At 47.6% G+C, this 10,093-nt stretch overlaps 1 long non-coding RNA gene across 1 annotated transcript; it reads left to right on the top strand.

The window, feature by feature from the left end:
- Positions 1 to 6,791: 6,791 nt before the first annotated feature.
- On the top strand, positions 6,792 to 9,702 carry LOC142766821 (uncharacterized). The gene is made up of 3 exons (XR_012884602.1): positions 6,792 to 6,977; positions 7,238 to 7,351; positions 7,649 to 9,702. It is a non-coding gene; the product is annotated as an uncharacterized LOC142766821 (long non-coding RNA).
- Positions 9,703 to 10,093: the final 391 nt, after the last annotated feature.

Here is a 10,093-nt window from a genome sequence, read left to right on the forward strand (position 1 = left end):
GGCTTGAACGGTTTTCTTTTCATTGTGATGCGGAAGGTTCATATTCTCACGTGCTTGTGTTACTGACTTGCTTTCCAGATTTACAGAAAGATTGAAGTATGAAGCGCTGTCTAGGCCAAGAATTAATTGAATTCTCATGCCTCGCAGCACATGTGCATGAACTTTCTTTATGACGTTCCCAATTTGTAACTGAATGTTTACGCGACCCTAAGTTCGAATGCTTGATGCAAATTGCTGGACTATGATGCTGGAGTCTCTCGTCAACTGAAGTTTTAGCTGTTTGTACACATCTTCGCTGATACAAGTAATTGTTGCTCCTGTATCGAGAATTGCATTTACTGGCTTTCCGTTGATGAGAGCACTGAAGTGTATTAATGAAACTCTGGGTCGCCCTCCTCGTTTCCCCGTTCAGTATCAATAGCGGACACATTGCCGCGGCGCGGACATTCGTTGTGCCAGTGAAACTGTCGTGGGAAACCAGCAGCTGAGCAGTATCTACATTCGTTTTGCGGGGCACGTGGTTGAGGAGTTATTGTTGGTTGCTGCAGTCTGCTGAAGAGACGTGGAGCTCTTGATGCGATACAAGCGTTACGAGTAAAGGTAACTCCTCTCACCCGTTTTAAAGATGTCTCGACCCGTTGAGCAGCGGTGGGCCACTCTAATGACGAGTTGAAAGACAGTTCGGTGAGCGCCAGTTCCACATCAGGAGGAACGCCATCAGTCAGTCCAGAAATGATGTGGCACTCTTCAGGTCAGCCAAGGAACCCAGTCGCTTTTTCTCGTCGTAGTAGTCCTTGATGGCCTGCCCTCTTTTCAGTCGGTAGTGAATGAAGAGACGGAAGGCATCTCCGTCAGTCACAGCAAAGCGGGCTTGCGTGCCACGCTTGATATCGTCCCAAGTTGTCTCGCCGTTGCCGAAAATCTCTGTCAGGTACCACTTGAACGCCTCCCCTTTAATGTGTTCGCTGAAGTGACTGACCCGATTGTGGGGAGTCCATGACGCCTCGGCTGCCTTCATGTCGAAAAGAAGAAGCCACTTGTCGATGGGGACGTCTTCTGGTGTTCCCTTCAACTTCTGTATGTTGAGCGGAGGCTTTGGCTTAGCCATGACACGTTGATGAGGTTGATCCTGTCGACTTGTGTGATGCTACAAAATGGAGACACGTCAAGGTCCAGGTGCCATGCCTTTATTCTAATGCACGCGCACTTCCTCTTCGTCGGCTTCTCCTAGAATCGCCTTGTTAATGCGTCACACACACACACACACACACACACACACACACACACACACACACACACACATGTATATATATATATATATATATATATATATATATATATATATATATATATATATATACATACATACATATATATATATATATATATAGAGAGAGAGAGAGAGAGAGAGAGGAAGAAAGGAGAGCGAGGCGCAGGGACAGCGAGCGACGAAAGTAAAGAGGAGATCGAAAAGGTGGAAACGGTCGCAGGAGTCCGAGGACGGAGCACCACTCGACGAGAGCTCTTGTCGGTGTCAGGAGATGGCGTAGGGCGAGTCCAGTCGGCCAAAGCTGCGCTATCGTCGGGGACCGGCGTCAAGAGAGGACTTAAGGCGAGCCCAGTCGGCCAGAGCTGTGCTGACGTCGTAGATCGCGAGGGCACAACTGGTTGGCACTGAATCCAGTGAGCGAGTGTTAATTTTCTAAACCACAGTGCAGTATTACTTGCACAATGGCTTTTTCAGCTGTTCACAATGGCTTTTTCAACTCTCTACCAGGTGCTCTTTTTCGGCGCGCCACCTACGCAGCACTTGCCCCTCATGGGGGATCACTGTACACTGCCTCAACAAGAGGTGATTTACTCTGGAAAAGAGAGCGAAATAAGAGACAAGAAAGTACTCTCCCATAGAGAGCTCTCTTATTTTTTAGAGCGTACAGCTACCACAGTGACTCACTACGTTTTGTTTACTGGTCTGTTACTATCTGGTAGTGTTCCCTACATATGCTCATGACCACGAAACCATTACGGTGGATGACTCAGCGTTGATCTTACACCATCCGAAGATACTGTCGCTGCGAAGGGTGTGCGATCAGCATTGCTGGTTCGCATATCAATAGTGCCCAGGGTGAGATGAAGAAACGACGTCATCGTTAGTAACTGTCCAGAGGAATGCCTTCTTCCTGTGGACAGTTACCAGCGCTTGGCTAGTGCAAAAGCGTGCTTCTCAACGATATCCGTTGGTCCGCTTCAATGACCTCTAATAAAAAGGCTGGACGACGCATCCCTGCTTTCTGATGCGGGCACTTGTGAAGTCACCGGAAGGCCCCTTCACTGTCACGGAAGTTGGCGTCTTCTGGGCGCTTTAGGCGTGTATTTATGATATTATCTGGTGGCATTTGTTATTATGCCATCAGATAACATTATGATGACACCAGATGACAACTTTTTTGTCGTCATCCAAAGCTTCACGAAAAACGACGGACTCCACAACGACGCCGTCTGAAACGGCGGGATGATGTGTTCTACAACTAGTCCATGCAACGAACCCTACACCTAGAACGCCGACTAACGCTACGCAAAAAATGACAGACGCCGTAGCGACGCCATTCGAAAATGGCGCAGTGCTGTTACGTACTACGTTACGATTACTCATTAGTCAGGTGACAGCGAAAGAAATTCTTAAGGCATTCTGCATTACAAAAAAAAACGGAATGAGTGCAATGGTAGCCAGGAGTGCAAAAGTTTGTCTTTGGTGAGTGATCCGGAAAAGAAAATAACGTTGGGATGACATCGTTTCGAAGACGAGTTTTCGGAACCAAGGGGTCAAAATATCATTCTGCAAAATGATCACTGCAAAGTCTGCTTCCTGGAAATGGCGCCCAGTTCTTCCTATCTAAGTTACTGACCCACTTCTTATATATTTGAGGCCTCGAGCGTGGGAAACTGCATATAAAAAAACCATACACCTTCAACGCGCCTCCGTAAAAAATGGCAGCACATCCATGGGGTGAATGATGGAGAGTGGGGCGAAGCATCCGTCCGTCCATTCGTTCTTGCCTCCGTCCGTCCATGCGTCCGTCTGTGTGACCGTCCGTGCGTCCATCCACCTGGCCATGCGTGCGTCTGTTCGTGCGTCCGCACTTCCATCTGTACGTCCGTCCCTGCGTTCGTCTATGTATCCACCCCTGCGTCCGTCCATGCGTCCATGCGTCCGTGCAGCCATACATGCGGCCATCCATGCATCTGTCTGTGTGTCCGTTCGTCCATCTAGTCAACACTCCCAGTACCATCATCTCGCATTTTTTCATCATATATTCCGCATATAGAAGCACCGCCATTCAGCGGACATTCCAAGGACTAAACGAGAAGTGGCACACGCACACTTTCTTACCCCTTGTGCTTCGTGTCTACTTCCCATCTTTAACCAACTCGAGTTCATGGTATATACTAGTTCACTTTATTCGTGGTACTGCGGCCCAACGCTCGCTAAACCTTTCTAAGGTCGCGTTCACACTGAGCATTCCGGCCGCCGAAAGTTCTCCGAATCCGGTTCGGCGGCGGCGACATCCGCCGAAAGGGCCCTCTGCGCGCCCATCGCTCTCGAACTGATTTTTGCGGCGTCTGCCGCCGAATCAGTCACCGCGGACCAATAGGAGCGCTAGTCAAGGAATGTTCAAAAATGGCGGCCAAGCCCTACTCACTTGTCATGCCGCCGTGCACGTAACTGAATATTGAAACCAACGGGAGTTTTACCTACTCTGTGCCTACTTCGCCTCCGTATTTCGTGAAAGAGGTGACCGAGCTTGCTGTTGGCGTGACCGAGCTTGTTGCGGTCTTGCAGAGCAAAACGAACCCACCAACGCCGCTGGCGTCGGTGGTTTTTCTGCTTTTCGTGCATTACAAGACAGTCACTTGCCAGCAAATTAAGCAGTACTGTCTTTTCTTGCTTCTTACGTACGAAAATTGTCGAAGTATACACCACCGGATAGCGTAATAGCGTTTGCGAGCCGCTGCAACAACCATGTGACAGCGCATCCATCCAACACCACATAGACTACTCACAAGGCCCGTTCATACCCCTCTCTCCAGACGGCATACGTCACGCTAGTTGTCCGATGTTATGACCGGCACAGCAAGGAGGTGGCTTGCAAGGGACGCTCATCGGCGTAACGCTCAAACGCTGTCCGCGTCCTGCAAGTACGCGGGAGGCGTCTGTGTGCGCCGCAGGAAATGCACATCAGCGTCGCTGGGACACACAGTCGGCGTCTAGCGCGTGCACGGACGGCTATAAAAGGAGCGTGTCGAGAGTGCTCTGTGCTCTCTCTCTGGACTTCGCTGGCCCGCTCGTCTCGAGTGCGCTCTGGGCCCTTGTGATGGAAAGGCACGTCTGTACGCTCTCGTTGCAATGTACTTCTCTTGCAAATATGTAAATTAAACGCATCTTCTACATAGAGAAAGAAGACAAGAGCGGACACTCAGCAAAACCTGGCCTCAGGAAGTGCGTCACGACTACGTAACGAACTAGTGCTCCCACCAAACGTCAGAGGGCGCAAGCGCAAAAAAACACAGTTATAATCAATGCAACAGAATTGTTTTCACAGATTAATAATTATACGCCCAAATTTGGTATGTTCTTTATACATAAAAACAATTTATTTAACACACCTTACGCGATTATTTTTCTTCATCCGTACTGTCATAAACACCATCTATCCAGCGACAAGCCCATGCATGACCGACAGCGAGACGCTTTCGTCGCTTTCGTCAACGTCGGCTGCGTCGGCGTTTTCAAGCGTGAGATAACAGGTGAGGCACGTTTTCAAGCGAAGCTTGTTGAATGACATGTTGTTGGTCTTGTTGGGTCATTTTTTCAGAAAACGGTTACGCCTGCGCGAATAAGACACCATGCAACAAACATAGAAAGATGCACACACACACGTTGCGCTTCGTGTGTGCGAGTTTGTTTCTTACGTGGCGTCTCATTCAGGCAGTTGTAACCTTTTTCTGAAGCTTGTAAGGACTGGGAGGTTCGCTAAAAAGAAAGTTTGTGGCTCTATGCGGCGGCTAGACGGGAACATCGTGCAACGTATGCAGTATAGCAAAGGCGGTACGGCGTCAAGCCGAGGCGACGCGTGCTGCGTCTGCCACGGACGCGAGCGTCTGTGCGCTGAGCATAGCTGGGCAGCTAGGTCATAGGCTCGGTGGCTCGGTGCAAAATATTGAGAATCGTTCGCTGGGCCTCGCATGCTTCGCGACGCGTTTCCCGAAGGCTCGGAACACGAATAATTCTTGGTGTGCCGGAGGCAAATCTGGACTAGCCAAGTGGCCATCATCTTCGTTTCTTCGCTAGCCCTGTGCCACTATTGCAAGCTGCCCACAAATGTTTTTGACGTTTACAATATAATTTTACTGCACAAATTTCAACTACGATTTTTCTTCCCAATGTACTGCTAATACTGCGTACGCACGAAGGTGTTCTGAAGTTCCCAGGCCGCGATACCATTGCATTACAAGGGATAGCGGCCTGGAAACTTCTGAAGATCCTTGTATGTGGTCTTGACGTCTATCTATGTAAGTCAGAGTTTTATGGGTCAGAGATGTATCACTGGTTTTTTATTGTGCATGGATTAGCTAATCATTCAAAGGGGTTTGCTGGTACACTTATGACGTGCACATATCTTTTTCGTAATTTGACAGCGAAGCATCCACTTACTAACATTTTCAGACCGCGCTGATGCCATGCCGTCTGGCGGTCCAAGCTACGGCAGCTACTGCTGTGTATCGTGGTGCTTCAACAATGGCAGAACCCACAAGAAGCCTGGGACGAGTTTCTTCCGCGTACCACGGGACGGCAGGTGTGTTAAAGCTTTTGTATGGTTTGCATGTCTGTAGGCTTACTGTTCGTACTTGCTAAGTGAGGGTAACAATAAAAAATCACTATTCAAGCACTTCCCCTTTCAGCTGATAGTTCATTGCCAATGCAGGATGAAAGCATGGATGCAGTATGCTGGACGCGATGATCTCCTGAGTAAGCCGGCCAGCCTATTGTACGCAACGTACAGGGTTTGTAGCGACCATTTTACTGCTCAAGGTTTCATGGACCCTGGGCACACAAGGCTTACAAGAATGGCTGTTCCCAGTGTGCAACCAGCTGCACCATGTAAGTGATTGACTGAAACTCAAATATGTGCAATAGCAGCCACTTGTATTGAATCAGTGGCGACAGTTAACCGTGAAGATCTTTGTAGCCGATGGAGAAACCTAACTACAGAAGTAACACTTAGAAAGTCTTCAATTTTGTGATTTGTGGGCTATTACCTTCCTAACAGCAGCTTTACATTTCTGTCATTTTTTGATGCTCTGAACCTGCGCAACTTGTTTTTAAAGACTTAAAGGGCTATTTCACGTTATCTTCAAGCCTGAGTGCACATGTACGTATACCTTTCATCAGTGAAAGCTGCCACTGTTGATAATTCCAAAAATCACAAATTACTTGTTTCCTAATTGGTGCCTTCTCTTTTCTTCCACGTTCGACCAATTTATGCGTTTGAAAGAGCTGTTTAAGTTTCCCCATGATACAAGCTTTGTAACTTGTACCAACTGCACATATATGCAGGTTCTCTGAGCGTCGCTTCAAGTAGTGACTGTCACATGGCTGCAGAAGCGGCACTGCAAGGTGCGGATGAGCTTCAGTTTGTGTTATTTTAAGCCTCTTACTGACACATTGTCGTAATTTCATTTCTTCAGGACCTGCGGTAGAGGCTTCAAAAAGCGGATCCCACACATTGAGGTGCCCCGATGAACAGGGTGCGTTCAGTGTCGTGATTTCTTTTTTTTTTTACCCAAATTGACTGTTGACCAAACCTCTGCAGGTGGCAGCTCCCTTGTAGCTGGTGAAAGAATTTCTGCTGATTTCGTCTTGCCGGAAAAAACCTTAACCAGTCGTTCAGCTGTCACAAAAGGAACTTGTGTGACCGGTAAGTTGTATGTTCACTTCAACACCACAGTGAACTGATATAGAGACTTCCGCAGCAGGGGCGGCGCCAGGATGTTTTTACTGGGGGGGCAACCACGAAAAGTGAGTTCCTCCGGGGGGGCAAGCTAGCTCTGCTCCTACTAGGTTTTCAATATATGCTTCCGGGCACTTGGGTGGGCGTAGGGGGGGCAGGCGAGAATTTTGGGGGGGCTCCAGCCCACCCTTGCCCCCCCCCCCCCTGGCGCCGCCCCTGTTCGGCAGGCCGCTCGCAAGATTGTTCCGACAGCACTGTCCGAGGCACTGAACAAGCTTCACAAGACCCTCCAGAAGACGTCTCCGCCAACAGCTCCACGCCTGAGTGCCCTAGAGAAAATGGTGACTATGCTTTTATTGCAGCAGTTTTTAATGTGCTATTTTATGTTTAGGACATTCTGAGGAGACTATCCTCAAAAGGACACTACGTGTGCACTTACAAAATGTAAGGGTGGGCTCTCAGTGATTTTCATTTTTTTTTGTGCATTGTCAACATTGTGAATGGTTTGTTTTTAGGTAGTGGAATCGAAAACTTTGCACCACAGAAAGTTGTGCACCTTGGGTCTGAAATAGCAAGGAAAGTGATCGTATGGGACTAGTTGTTCTTCGCTTTTACATCAATTTTTTTGTTTATTGCAGTGCGTTCCTGTGTGCCAGCGACAATGTCTCCATCAATGAAGTACAAGCAAACCATTAAACATCTGCAAGCCAAAGTAGCAGCGCAGCGGAAAACTATCAAAAGACTGCAGAGACAGCCTCACCAAGCACCGTCATCGACTTCGAAGGCCCTTGAAGTTATCCGACCGCACGTCACCGAGGCGGTTTTTAAACTTCTTTCTGCACATGTTCGCTTGAGGCCCAAACGCAAGGGCAAGCGGTTTCCCGTGTGGTTCAAGAAATTCGCTCTTCACTTAAACTTCCGAGGTCCGCGAGCATACCGATTTCTGGCTCCTTATTTTTCTTTGTCCTCCCAGCGTTCATTAAGGAGGTGGCTAGCTAATGTAAAGATGACTCCAGACATAATTCCAGGAATCCTTTCTTCCATTGCAACAAATACTCAAGCTTGGAATGAACGGGACCGAGTGTGCGCTTTAGTTTTCGACGAAATAGCACTCAAAAAGAATTTGTACTATGATGCTGCAAGAAACGTTGTCCAGGGTTTTAGAGATGATGGCACTCATCGCACTTCAACCATCGCTGATCGAGCACTGGTTCTTCTTCTTGTTGGCGTTTCGAGAAAGTGGGTTCAACCGGTTGCTTTTACTATAGGGCACACATCAACACCATCATCTGTTATGCATAACTTGCTGGTGTCACTCATTTTGGAGCTTAGGAGCATTAATATTGCAGTGAAAGCAGTCATTTGTGACCAGGGCAGTTCAAATGTAAGTCTCGCTAACCAACTAAGAGTGACTGTAGCAAAGCCTTTTTTTGAAGTTAATGGTGAGCGGGTATATTACATTTTTGATGTTCCGCGTTTAATTAAAACAACGCGCAATAATGTCCAAGCACACAAGTTATACATTGGGGATGACATCGTTAACTGGTCGCACATTGTAAGCCTTTACCAATCCTCACATGAGTTGCGGTTGCGATTGGCTCCAAAGTTGACTGAACGGCATGTTCATCAGAAACCCTTTTCTAATATGAAGGTCAGCAGAGCAACTCAGGTCCTCAGTGCATCAGTTTCGATTGCTATCACGGCAATGGTGTATGCGAAGGTGCTGCCTGCCTCGGCCATCACTACAGCTCAATTTTGTGATCGTATGGACAGGATTTTCGATGCCTTGAACAGCTCGAGTAAAAAAAGAACTTCGCAAAAGCTGCGGCATGCAATCATGAAAAATGATTCAGAGCTGATTGACTTCCTCCGAGGCCAGCTTCCCTGGATTGCATCATGGCAGTTTGTTGGCAGACGTCAACCACAAACCATCGTAGGTTGGCAAATTACTATTCAGGCAATTTGTCAACTATGGGACGACCTCTCCAAAAATTACAATTTTGAATACCTGTTAACACGCAGGCTTCAACAGGATCCTCTGGAGAACATCTTTGGCCACATTAGGCAAAAACAGGGTTGCAACACCAACCCCAATGTAGCACAATTTATTTGTGGCCTGAAGCACATCTGCATAAGAAAACTCTTCAAGCTGTCAGAATACGGAAATGTCGAGGATGATTAATGTGACCTCCTCCAGGAGCAGCTCTCGCCATTCTCCCTCACCAGTGCGTCTCTTGTGGATAATGAGGCGTGTGCACAGCCACAGCCTGACGACTTTCCCGCTCTAGACGATCTCTCTGAACTTGCGACCAACATTCACTCCCGTATTATCGATGTCTCCGCTGCATATTATGTAGCTGGTTTTCTCATCAAACACTTCCTTCGGAATGCATGTGACGGTTGCAGTTGCCCACAGTTACTGAAAGACGACAGTGAGACGCTTAAGGGTACCCACCAGTATTTCACAATGCTCAAAGCATACCACGTCCCCAGCAAACTTTTTGGGAATCTCACTGTGCCATCAGAAGCAGCTTTTGCGTACGTACAACAACTTGAATCTCACTTTCTTGCCATGATTGAGGCCACTGCACATCACCTGTAAGTGTGCGATGTTTTGTATCACCATCTGTCAAGTGTTGGCGATTTTCATTTCTGCTCTGCTGGGTGTCGCGCGAAGTTTCTGAGAATGTTTTGCCGGGTTCGTTTATGTTGGTATGTGCGTTTTGTGAATCGAAACTTAGATAGGGTTAGGTTCCAGTCTTCAATCTCGGGCATACAGCTTGACAAGTTCAAAGGTTAGCAATTAGCGGCGGGTTTACACTAAAGTATTCGAGTTGAGCCGAATCCTGCAATAGCTTTGTTATGTTATTACTTCGTTACAGCAGACTTCATTATGGTCTTATATGCTTATATTCAGCTCAACTGGACTAGCCACTCCTTCGTTGCATACATTGTTTAGGTTACCCGCTATGAGGAGTAGGGACACTGTGTATTCGCTCGAAGTGATTTGCATAACCTTAAAAAGAATGTTGGGTATCCTGTCTGTATTTTTGTAGCAAATGCGGGCAAACTGTACACTTTAC

Source organism: Rhipicephalus microplus, chromosome 7, assembly GCF_043290135.1.
Source record: "Rhipicephalus microplus isolate Deutch F79 chromosome 7, USDA_Rmic, whole genome shotgun sequence".
Classification (NCBI taxonomy): Eukaryota; Metazoa; Arthropoda; class Arachnida; order Ixodida; family Ixodidae; genus Rhipicephalus; species Rhipicephalus microplus.